This window comes from Perissodus microlepis, chromosome 13 (genome assembly GCF_051167445.1).
Source record: "Perissodus microlepis isolate ML-2025 ecotype Zambia chromosome 13, ASM5116744v1, whole genome shotgun sequence".
NCBI classification, from domain to species: Eukaryota; Metazoa; Chordata; class Actinopteri; order Cichliformes; family Cichlidae; genus Perissodus; species Perissodus microlepis.
The window spans coordinates 13398548-13411963 of record NC_140473.1 but is presented as its reverse complement, the minus strand read 5'-3'; the positions used below and the strand labels follow the sequence as shown (position 1 = coordinate 13411963).

General features: G+C 37.9%; 1 protein-coding gene across 1 annotated transcript in view; it reads right to left on the bottom strand.

Moving 5' to 3' along the window:
* eys (EGF-like photoreceptor maintenance factor) overlaps positions 1-7201 on the bottom strand; it is a 159481-nt gene extending 152280 nt beyond the window's left edge. The window contains exon 1 of the mRNA XM_084948199.1: positions 7029-7201. The gene's annotated coding sequence lies outside the window, so the exon portion shown is untranslated. The remainder of the gene's footprint in view (positions 1-7028) is intronic.
* Between the last annotated feature and the right edge of the window lie 6215 nt (positions 7202-13416).

Below are 13416 nucleotides of genomic sequence, written 5' to 3'. Positions count from 1 at the left end.
GTCTGGCAATTTTGTGGTGGCAAAAAAAAGTGGCCAGACAGACAGGACACTGATGCGCTGTAAAAAGATGTCATTTTGGCAGTCTGTTGGTTTTAGTGTAAAAGCACCAAAAAACACATGATTGAGATTCTTGCCAGAATATTGTAACTATACTGTAAAACAAAGCACCTCACAAACGTCTCATAATTATAAAACAGGAGAAAAGAAATCAATGAATGTCATTATGAGATAATAGAAAAAGCTCTTAAGAAACTCAATATATATTCAAAGAAATTTAATTTGTACATTAAACCTTTTTTTTTTTTTTGAAAAAGAGACTTTGAGCAGATCTGTTTACATAATATGCCAGGAATCTTGAGCTGCTAGTGGAACTAATGATTCAAGTTCTTCTAAAAGCAAGTTTTAGGTATTTACTTGGAAGTTATTATAATACACAAAGGAATCCTGGTTCGAGACTGGATGGAGACACAAATCCCTAAAAGGGTTGGGTCAGGAAGTGAATAAGCAAGTTGCCAAAAGTTTTCATCTAAATTAACTTTAAATGGCCACTGGGACATAAAAAAAAACAACAACGGATATATAGAATCATCAGTCAATCTGATTTAAAAATTGCTTAAAAAAGGGTAATTTTAAAAAAGCTTTTTCCCCCGGAATCGATGGCAGCCAACCAACAGGTACAGAAGCAGGACCTCCCGTAAGTTGAAAACAAGCAGAAATAAAGCACCTGTTCTACCATGGAAAATGTCTTGAGAACACAGATTGGTGCCACTGCAATAAAATCAAAACAATTGCCATTGCAAAATATTCTTTTCTTTTGACATTTTTCCATTGTTACATTTATTAATATAACCACAGTGGGAACAAAACTCTAATCCACAATTAAGTTTAATCCTTGATTAGATGAAACTGTGGATTTGGAGAATTGTCAAGCCTGCTGCTCTTGGCTTACAGGTTGTAAAAGTATGTTAATCATCCCCGTCGCATGCCTACAAAGACAAAAAGACACGTGAAGATATGGAATTTCTTATATTGGTTTTAAAAAAGTGGCTAACAAACAACTTTAATGAGCTACAGACTAAAAAACATCAAACAAATAAAAAAAAATGAAAACATGATAACAAAATTGTTAATGAAATTGGAAATCAGAGTTTTATATAGATAGTACAATACAAAAGTACAGCGCAAACCCTAAATTCTTTACAATTTTTAAAGTGGTCTGGAGAAACAGCTTTCCAGGCTTCTTAATGATCCTTTAAAGGTTTTCTTTGGACATTGGCTGCTTCATTCATTCACAGTCCTGTGCTGTGATTAATCTAAATTTTGATTGGTTCAAATCAAAATCAATATATACTGGAGAGGTACAACACATTGGTTCTGTCGTGGTTTGGTTTGGCTACATGTCCACCAGTGGTGTTTGGGATGGAATTATGAATACTGAAAAGAACCATCAGATTTCAATATCCACCATATAGCATCTTTAAAGCCTCTGATTAGCAGCAGCTTTGTTTTTCAGCATGGCAATGCTCTCAAACACACTGCCAGTGCAGTAAAAGCATACCCTTCATGTCAATCAGTCATGGATTGGCCTCCCCAGAGCCCGGACCTCAACATTATTGAATGATGGAATCATCTTGACAAAGACCAGAACGAAAGGCAGCCGACATCCAAATACGAGTTCTGAGTTTCCTTTAAAAACTATTCCTGAAGACTACCTGTACTTAAAGAAATTACAAAAAACCCTAAGAGAGTTAATAAAATTGGTCGAAATACTGACTTTCAAATTCCTTAGAATTGTACAAACTCTTTTTTTTTGCCTAATATACAGAGTACTGTAAATTATCCACAACAACCAAATGACAACAACCCTGAAACTACCAAAAACAGCACAACACCAGAATCTAATACTGTGTCACTATAAGGTGTTTTTGTCTATTAGTAGTAGCACAGTAGTGGCAGCTATGTTTACTGCTATCAGTCGCCTGTAACCAGTAATGTGATTTAGGCAAGAGGTCAGGATGTACTGTATACTCTGAATAGAAATTGGACTTTCACAGTATCAGCTACAATTCAATAATGCACTGCATAATGCTGTATGCTGCAGTACACTTGTTTATATCTCAACTACCACATAATAACAAGACCCAAGTAACCCCAACAGCCTCACAATGAATTGTCCCAAAGTTGGAGTGAAATGAAGACCACCATATACCACCATGCATGTGGCAGTAAATTGACAACATCAACAAGCAGAATGAGTAAAAAGATAACAGAAGGCACACTAAGGCCAGGAAAGACTATCTATTTGCCACATTTCCACTGGAATTCAGAAAGAATACAATAAGCAAGTAAACCAAACGGTTGTAATCAGCACATTTGTTTCAATACCAAATTACTATCATAACTCATAATACATTGAGAAGCTGTTTAAACCATAGGTCTTTGCGCAGTTAACTTCATTTAAACTCTAAATGACATTTATCCATCTTGATCTTGACCAAATCTGATTCTAAATCCATCTAAAATTGCATTCGATACTCATTCATACTTCCACAGCAATCTATAGTGTTTGGCATCCACTTAAATAAACAGACCAAAAGGTTCTCTTCAGATATTAAGAGGCCTTAAAAGTATTGATCAATTAGGATTAAACTGTGGGCCACACAGTGAAATGGTTCAGCTAATAAGGGCCATGGGGTCAGAAGCAAGGTAATGCGTGTGGGGGTCAACTAATTGTCTCAAACAGCCTCCTGCTATTATTGCACCTCAGTTCACTCCACAATTTAGGATGCCAATCACGCAGGTGTGTAGAGGGCAATGGATCAAGGGAGCTGTGTAAATCCTCGCTTGACTGATGACTGAGAGAGACATGAGGAGGACACAACGAATTATCGCATCATACTGGTAGGTTACATGTCAATTGCTGTCTGTCACAGGTTACAATAGCTGATACGGAGATTGAAAGAAAATTAATCGACAAAATATTTTCATAATCAGCTCCCTTTGTTCTTAAATAAATGGTTTAGGCAACTTAAATGTGAAGATTACCAAATGAAGGACATTTTCCCCTATTAATGTCACTTTCTCGACCAAATGACTCAAGAAAGAGATCAGGAGCTTACTCGGTAATAAATAGTCAACACAGCGCTGTAGGTTAGATGAAGATAAGAACTGGATCAAAGAGGACATTTGACATAACAAAGCTTAGTTTGATCAGAAACTAGGCCACATCTGAAAACATTTGCTAACTTGCCAACTAATGAGAAAGATTACATTTTCTTGTTTTCTTCACAAGTAGCAAAGTTTGGCTCATTAAGCTGTCAGCACGATGCACAGACAGTGATGAAGATGGTGGTTAGTGACTGAGACACAGTTGCTAGTTACAGTACAATGGCACTTCTGCAAGAACGAGGACGCACAGGTGTAAGTTGAGGCAAACATTGTTGAGATAAATAGTGTAAGCATCCTTGTATATGGTAATTTCTCATTATCATTTCCTCTGAACTTTTCACAGCCTGGCAGCTGCAGTGACTGAATGCTGATGGTGTTTGCTATTGTGCTGTATTGAGTGTATTTTTTTGCTTTTTTCCCCCTCGCTGCATAGGGACTGGAGATGACTTATCGGAAGTTTATATTTGTACGGCATATTAAATTAAATTGAATTAAATTAGAATTCAAGTTGTAAGCCTCCTACATTGATGAAATCTGCTGCTGTTCTGTCATAACATGTCCCTCAGGATCATCATAACAAAGAAAGGGTTTTTTGCAACTCTCTGTGCCACAGTGAATCTGCTGAAATGATTAAATCAGAAGGCGAAAGCAAATCATCTCTCAATTTATCGCCACACATGAGGTATGCGATGAGATGAACTTCATGACCGGCATTACAGACTTGTAGGCTTTTATCAACTTGACAATATTTGGTAGAGCATCATCTGTCATCAGCATACCAATTCATTCTAAAAGCTTCCTGAGTGAACAACACAAAACAAAAAAAACAACAGAAAAAATCTGGAACAAATATTTTACCTGAGAAAGTCTGACTGTGAAGTAAACACAGACTTTAAATGAGCTGGCACAGAACTCATTTCTCTGTCCACTCACTGTTAAATTCACTTTTGTCAACACTGTGGTGATGGATTTGGTAGATGATGTCCCATTTCAGAGTAGGTTAGAGCAGAAAAAGGTCAACTGCCACCATCATTAAGTGGGTTCAAACACAGACCGGCTCCTGAACATATTTACAAAGCCAAAACGCTTCAGCTACATTTAATAATAATAAGAAGAATACGAGCTTTGGTTATTATTTATAACCTTCAAACTGATACAAATCAGCTTTATTACTATATCAGCAGCGGGATGTCTCTGAAACAGCAGTGAACCACCAGCAGGCTACTGGCCACAGCCGCTGCTGGACTGATCGTTTGTGCTCCCTGGGTAGATGTGTGGATCGCCACTAATCACCTATAACAATGATGAGCATCCAGGCCTAAAGCCCCCTGAAAATTAGCCCATACATCAATTTTCTTCTTGAAGTGATTGATGCCAAAGGCAAAACCAATTTTCACTCAAATTTCAGGTCTGTTTCCTGAATCATGTAAAGTAATACTGAGAAGACAAGTCATACAGTTTTGGCCTTTATCTTATAAAAGTGCATGGGAAATTAAACTTCACAGACAGTTTTTTTTTTGTTCTTTCTTTGCTCTCTAAAACCTTAAACAACATTTGAAAGAAGCAAAACTACAGAATGTTTTCAAGTCTGTAATATCTCAAACCATGGGTTAAATTAGGCCAAAGCCAGCAGCACAACAGCTTTGCCAGCTTGAAATGAATTGCTCTTTTTTTGTTTGTTTTAGGCACTACCTTTATCAGTCACCAGCCCCCCTGTATAGTCTACAGTGTTTCCTGTTTATTTGGGGCTCTGGAGGAGAACCTCAATAAGTTAAGGCTGTGAGTTTTTGTTTGTTTGTAACACTTGTGCAGTGCTTTGGGGATTTGCAGTATATACACTTTCTGCCACGCAGAGCCCTAAGAGCTCTGCATGAAGGAAATACTGCAGGCACGTCTGTGAGGCAGCTTGGTTATCATGATCCAGAATATGTGGCACACCTGCAGACCAGAAAATTGCTTTGGAGAGTTTCGTTTATTTAGTTATTTTTATCCATAGTTTTTCTTCTTTTTCCTGTTTGTTCTGAGTCACCTATGTAGAGCTTGTGGCATGCTAATCTTAGGTGTGGATTCTGGAGGTCAAGCAAAAATCTCTTCTCCATCTCCACCAACTCTTCTCTTAAAAACTTCACACGAGTGTACAGTATACCTAAGACAGTGTATTTTCCCCCAAACAACAGATTTGTGTTTTAAATTTTATACAACGAATAGTTTCATGTTTATCAGTTTTTTAATCACCAGAAAAACATGTTTTGGTTTTATTTGACCTAAATAAGCAAGTTGTTGTGCAAGTTGTCCATGCCATGAGCACACCAAACCATGCACAGCTAATAAACTGATCTTTAACTTAGAGAAAGTATCATTCATAACTTACAAAAAAGGCTTTTTTTTATTTTATTTCCACTTCACCTCAATACTTCTTAAATGAACTTGGGCCCCAGAAAAGCCAATTGCCTTCTGAATCTTGCTCATATGCAGTTCAACTGGTTTTAACTCGTTATAGCTCATATCCATGCGGCTATATACTGTTAACTGCCAGTATAGTTTTTATTAGCACTGCTGAGCCAGCCAGGGATTTCCACTAGAGTCACTTAAGGTTTTAATGTGATTCTCCTGTTCGGTATTGGTTTTGACACTGTGCCCTGTGCACACAGATTCCATGAAACTTTTAATATAATCCCATGTAGATAATGAAATCCACCAAATTCTTTGCAACTTTAAAATAGAAAAGAAACTTACATTGTTGAACTATTTGCTCGTGGATTTTTTCCTTAGTGCGAGGGGAAAAAAAAGAAGAAAACTGAGTTCTAACATTGAATGTATTGTTTATTTTTTAATTAAATGTGGGTTTACTATTTGTGGGTTTGCAGCAGAGCATCTGCCTTCATCTCACTCTATCCCTAGCATCCTCCTCTGTCACAGGAACCCTCTGCATGTCCTCCTTCGCTACCTTCATCAAATTCCTCTGTGGTCTTCCTCTTTTCCTGCTGCCTAACAGCTACATATTCAACATCCCTTGACCAGTAAATCCACTATCCCACTATCTCAGCCTTGTCTCTCTTTTTCTCCAAAGTGCTCGACCTCAGCTATCCCTCTGATACTCTCATTTCTAATCCTGTCCACTCTGGTAATTCCCAGCTTATTGCATTTATTGATCATTTGTTTATTTCAGTTACATCTATTTAAAAATCTTTTTTTTTAACTTTTTGATTTAGATCCCATTTGCATGTGGATCCAAAATGTACCATAACCGGTGATTTGTGGACAATTTTCATAACTACGTGACTCACTTGAACTAAAATAAAAATGTGTGCTGCTAAAGTTAGCCAGCTTTAACAAGTGGCGCATGTCTTACTATTTTTTTCCCATCGTGATGTCACATTTTGATTACTGAGCACCTCAGGGAGACATTATACAAAAAAAAACAAAAAAACAAATCACTTTTTGGTTAAACACAGTCATTGCTCAGACTAATTTCTCCTAATTTAGAGACACTGATTTTTATTTTTTTTTTACACTAACAACAACAACAACAACAACAATAATAATAATAACTGTGCACACTACTACAACCTATACCAGTCTTAAGAGTTTAAAACGTTTAAAAAAGTTATTATAATGCAAAGATGAAAGAGGCTACATCAACAAGACTGAACTACAGCTTAGCATTAAATGTAGCTGACGCGTCCCTCTGCCCCCATCCTGCAAATGCTAGGCCCAGGATTTACTATGGACGGCTAATCTTACTAGTAGGGAGTACACATGGACCATCTGCTGCATGCAGAAGCGGTGCGGCAGACACTTCTCTGCTGACTTGCAATTAACGCCGTTTCATCGTGTGTGCCGGTGGGATATATGCTCACCATTAAGTTGCAAAGGTGTTCCGCCCTGGGACGGTGACTTGTACCATCATTCTGGAGAATTTGCTAGTCAGAGGTGAGATGTGTATCTCCGTGGGGAATAAGACAGCTGAGCCGTCTAAGCGACACGGGGGGAAACACGTTGCTAAGGAAATGTGATCAGAAGCTGAGGGCTGAAGGCGTGCCTGTCTGCTGAGGAGATGGCCCTCTGTGGCAGGTCAGGGCGGGGATACGGGGCTGCTTGATTGATTATTTAATTAGGCTTAACAAAATATTCATTAGCGAGGCGAGTCATTATCTTGTGTAAACAATTGAACCTCTCCTACAAAATGAAAATGGTTTTTATATAGCCTGAGAGGTGAAAAAAAAATTTAAAAAACAAAATTGACTGGGGTCTCTCAAAGCCTAGCTATAATTGATCCTCTGCAGGTCTGGATTAGGAACGCGTTTAATAAGAACTAAAACTCCAAAACTGTTGTTTCGTGCATCTGGTTGCCTAGCAGGTTAAATGAATTACTGTAGCACTTTGTCATGCATGCGCTACTTCAATTGCTTGGGCTGATGTGAAGATTACACTAGACTATCATAATGCAACAATTCAGAATGTGAATAGCTTTATCAGCTTTTAATTTTTGCACCGGATTATTGGGAACATTTTTTAGGAAATGCATTTCCTTTCTTGATGAGAGTTAGAGGAAGATTGATTTCATGTAGAGCTTTTGATTAGTATTTGCATAATGAAAAGAAGCAACAACGGCTATAGCCTGGCCTGTCCGCACTACTGAACAGTTTCTATCATCGCCTCTGTTCAGTGCACATCAACTGCTTCAGGAGTGGTTATGTGTGTCTGTGTCTGTGTGCAGCAACTTCCTGGAATTGCTACTATTGGCCGGAAGTCAGTGGGAAAACTCCTCAAGGGTACATTTGGTACCATTTCACAGCTCACTTCTTTTTTACATCCTCTTCCATCTAACGCTCACAGAAACACACGCACATAAGCAGCAGGAGGGTACATCCATAGTGGTATTGTGTTTATATCATATTTAATATTTATTTGCAGAGGGAATGTTTTGACAGCTTGTGTGTGATTTTGTTTTTCATTTTTCCTTCAATGACCTACATCCTGCTTGCTGTACAGGTATATTCACACCACAGAGCCATACTGCAATCAGTCTTCTGCTGGTTGTTGCTGAAAACAGTATAAGCAAGGGGTTAAGTGCCTTGCTCCAGGGCATTTTGGCAGTGGCTGCCGAGGGAGAGAGGAGAGTGTTTGCCATTTTACATTCCAACCCTGATTCCTCCAGCTGGCCAGTGACTCTCCATCCATTAGCTTGTCACTGGTTTATTTCTGTTCTCTGACCAGGAAACATACCCGCGTCCCAATAAATACAGTGTAGTTCCTCAAAGATCCTCCACTGTTATTTACATTGGCACCAAGGCGTTGCTGATGTAACCAATTATGGTGATGAGTTTTATGCAATGGGAAATAGTGTTGCAATATCTGGGACCGCAGAAAACTGCAAACCACTTTTTTTTCTAGCAATAGAAACAATTAAAACCACGTTTTTGTTATTATTTCCCCATGTCATTTTATTGCAGTAATAAAGAGAACATGTATTCGACCCATTTCTAAGCTCCACTAGGTGAGAAACTGAGGGAGATGACAGATATTTTCATAAAGGTCACCCTCTTCTCTTTCACCTTACTTTTCTTGATGGTTTGCTCACAGTAGTATTCTCAGCACACTTCACTCCTTGCAAGCTGCTTCTGTGGTGTGTCCTCCACACGCCTCCTCTGCTAGCCACAGGCTTTTGCCCTACAGAAGCTCTTCAGATCATCACATCAGTAGTCAGTTTCAAGTAATTTCAGGATCAATTTTTAAAATGGCTGTTCTTATCAAAATACATCAGTGTGAAGCACATATCTGACCTTAAGAGTTGACATATTCTATCTCCTATGCTTATCTTGGTGAAAGACATTTAAGTTCTCAAATTTGGTTTGCTTCCCCACTGTGACTAGATTAACGAGCTGCCCTTTTGCTTGTAGCATCAGCCATATTTTCTGCAGCTTTAGGTAGCTTCATTATATACAGAAATATTGACCTTCAGCGCTTTTTATGAGAATGTATAGCAGGGAAAAGCAAGCATTTATCTATATAGCCCTGCAAACTATTCTCATCATTCCATATCTTCCAGTACTGTTCCAAGTCCTTGCTGGTATTTTGGCTCTTTGATATGAAGTGAATATTTTACATTTGAGTCTTGCTTTTTCACTAAATTCACTTTGTAACAATAACATTAATTACGCAGTCATTATAACAAATGACTGTAAAGCTGTGTAATTTGCATCATGCTGCCCTGTAATCTGGGGTTAAAGTGGGCTAGAATGGCATTCTGGCACCTTCAGTTAATAAGCAACAAAAGCTAATAGGCAGGCAATGCATATTACTTTTGAATTAGTTATTTTTTCTGTTGCAGCCTGGTGTTGCTTCCAGTAACTGGATGGAGATACTTGCTCAGTAATAACAAAATAATGACATCCCCAGGCTTACACCTTTTTCAACACTGCTTTTTCCTTCTTATCCTTGTGATGTGTTCGTGTGACGTAAAATTCCTGAGATTTTTTTCAGTGGTAACGCTATATCATTTTAGCATTTTTAAATCAAGCATTAGGTCTATACAGTAAGTGTTTCTGAATTATCGCGACTAACTAGTCAAATACAATTTTTTTAATATTCAAAGACTGCGTGAAAATACTGGGAAATTTAATGGCTAGTATTTTCATGCAACCCTAAATTCAATCACCAAATTCTAGTTTTTCTAATGGCTTACTACCCCTTACTGTCCAGGGATTGGATCACAGCAATAACTTGTGAAACATCTGCTTAATTCTTTTCACACTGAGTTGGCTAAATCCACAAATCTAATTTATAGGTATGCCAACACACAACCTCTCTGAAACCCTACAACATAATCTACACAGTAACCTCATTGGAAACGTATCTACATGCTGTGTCGACATAGCTCGCAGCTGTTCTGATTGGCCTGGTTTTTGAATTTATCAGTAAGAGAATAACAGTCGTTGCCTTAATATAATGACAAATGTCAGCAAATTCCTGCAGGGAGGTTCTAGGTCCTAGCATTTTATTTGTTTCTGTCATGGCTGGCACCAGATATAAAACATCGGGACAAGACCACAGTGGAATTAACACATAAAACATGACACAAAAGCATGAATGCTGGTAACAGCATCAGCCACCAAAGAAAGTCTAAAGCAAAGAAAATCTGCTGGAACTCACAAAACAAGTTGCAACTTATTTCTAAGCAATTTTTCTCTCCACACTGCACCACTACACCCAATCTTAGAGTTCCTGCACCTGCCAAATGTCACTTTAAACCCTGCCTGTAATGTATGTATGTCTTGGGTTTGTAATTCTCAGTATCACCGAACAAGGAAATTAGTTTTTGTTGCTGTTGTTTGTTTTGTTTTTTAATGTAAAAAAAAAAAAAGTTCATCCATTTCCAGTATTAGTACACCAAGAAAGTTTAAGTGACACAGAAAGCCAGAAAATGTACTTTAAATCCACAGTGATTAAAGAGCTTCAGTGGAATTTATACACATTAAGCCAACTGCAACAATCATGTTTAAAGGAATTGAACGGAAGTTAAACAATAATTGATTAGCAATCATTTGGGGTAGTTTTTAGTACCTTGCTGTAGGTTAGAAAGTCTGTGGGCTTGATGCACTTTACTACAGTAAGTGCTGACTCAACAACTTGTTAATCAAGCCTGCAGTTATGCACACACAGTCAGCTGCATGGAGCCCGCTGAGAAATACTTGGATCCCTCTTGAATATAGATATAATTAGATTGTTGCACAAGATCTTGCTGGCTGAATTATCAGCCAAGCCACACGCTGCATGTTCACTAAACAGAATGTAGTGAAGGATGCAAAACAACATCAGTGGGATATAAAAAACACACAAACTCCAGTTTGACATTCAAAAGTTAAAACACTTTACTTAGTTAAAGATGGTCAGATAACATTCTGCACTGCCAATACTGTCAGCCATTAACTCTAACTACCAGTATAAACGTAAAAACAGACCCAAATAGTCGACATTTGAAGAACTTCCTGCCCAGAATGTCAAAAAAGAACCCAGAGAAGTGAAAATAATGAATCTAGACAGACATTACTAAAATGTCACAGAAAAACACTCAAGTATTAATTACTGATTCACAGGCCAAATGCCATGTTGTAATTGCCTCAAAACTTAAATGTTTAAGGTGCTAAACTAAAAAGTTATATTTCTTAATTTTTTCTCTGAGAACCGCAGATATTAATCAACATTTACATGGGGCAGCAGTTATTCTGCTGCCCCTGAGTTATGTGACCTTTTCCACTTTCTCAACTGCATACCGCAGTGTCTCCTGAGGTAAATGCTGTTGTACTGCATGTAGCATATGCTCATTTAATAAAAATGCAATATATTATCCTGCAATTCCCCAAATTGACCTACAAAGATTGTATTCCCATCAGGCTTGGGGGCAGAAAATATGTATAAAATGAGTAATTGCTGCAAATGGAAGGAATGAATCTGTGTTTACACAGTTACGAAAATCCTAATAGGCACACAGCAAACACATATACTCACAAATACTGTAGAATTGGGCAGCGTTGCCTTAAGCATTGCTTGTGACTGGTAAACAGAAGAAACATAAATATATACAAATCCAGAATATGAAATATGAGAAGAACCACAAACAAGCATATTTTTTCTGGCATTTCTGTGTGTAATTTTGTGCATTTGTAGTTCCCATGTCATTTTTACCAGTAATCAATCTTAGGTAGTCTAAAAAAACATGAATTGTTATCCCAGATTGTGCTTTGCTGTTTGACTGATTACTCCGGACTCAGTTGATAGAGTAGAGAGGGCGCTTGAAACAAGGACACCGCCATATTTTTTCCTCTCTACCTCCGGGATTTAAATATTAAACATAAAGGATGGCAGATTATTATCCCTGTCACCTTGCCTTAAGCAATGATATTCTGTCTTAACAGTGCCATACAGTACCTGCTGTGTCACATATTGGTGGGATTACTCTGAAAAAGAAAAGATACTGTCTGAAGCATGCGAGTTAGGGGACTAAAATTTGCTCCATTGGGATTGGCTTATTTACTGTTGTAATCTTTGGTTACAGTTTAAAAATATTCAGAGGACCTCTTTAGTGAAAAATATCATTGTGCTTAATATTTATACATAATAGAAAATCATATTGAGATGTTTTGGTGTAAAATGGCTTTTTAAGTCCTTGCTTTGTTGTAATGTCCCCATTTACAGTGCTACATTCTGATGAGGCCATAATGATCTTTCAGCACCACAAAGCAACAGAGTAACAAGCGCAGAACTTTTAATATTTAACCTGTCTTGCTGCAGGAGAATAACAACATTTCCAACATGGTCTTAAAATTCAAAAACAATGGATTTCGAGAGAGCATTTCCCCCAACATTTGTCGAAACTGAGCATTTAATATATATTAAAAAACAGGGATGCATTGATTTATCAGAGCAGCTCTTATTTTCCCTGTTGACTATCATAAGCCTATCAGCCAATAAGATGAAATTCACTGGTGGCAATTTTGCTTCCCATGAATTCAGGCTCCAACCTTATAATTTTGTATGATGGCATATTTGTTCATTTAATGATACAGTGATGCCCAAAATGCATCTTGACCATCTTGTGAAATCAACATAAAAATAGGATAGAAAGTACAAGCACTGTATCTAACTTCTGATTGGGTGGCCAGCCAACACCATGTGTCCAAAGTTGCCCACTGCCAAATCTCTCTTCTCTGTTTGTTCAAGGAAAGCACAGAACTCTGAAGCAGGTCCAACAGCACCACACTGAATGAACTCTAATGGCTCAGACTGCACACACAGCACCACTGCTTGTAAAAAATACACAATACACAAATATAGTACAGTAAAAGCTCAAATGTATGTACAAACTAGCACATTTTTTATTAGTATTTCTAACATTAGTTTATGTTAGAGAACCACAATATCTGGCGAAATCAACACTGGATGCCTGAGATCTTCAAGCCTTTGGGCGACACTGCATTAAAAACAGCCAAAGCTCTTCTAAAATGGACTGAGGCAGAGAAGAAAACTGTTCTGTGATCAGACAAATTGAAATGGTAAAAGTATTTCTGGAAAACATGAGTGCTGTGTCCTCCAGGCTAAAGAGGAAAGGGACCATCCCAGCTTTTTATCAGCATTCAGTTCAATAGCCTGCATCACTGATGGCATGGAGCTGCCTCAGTGCCTGCGGAATTGGCACCTTGCACATCTGGAAAGGCACCAGCAAAGCTGAAAGGTATATACAGATTT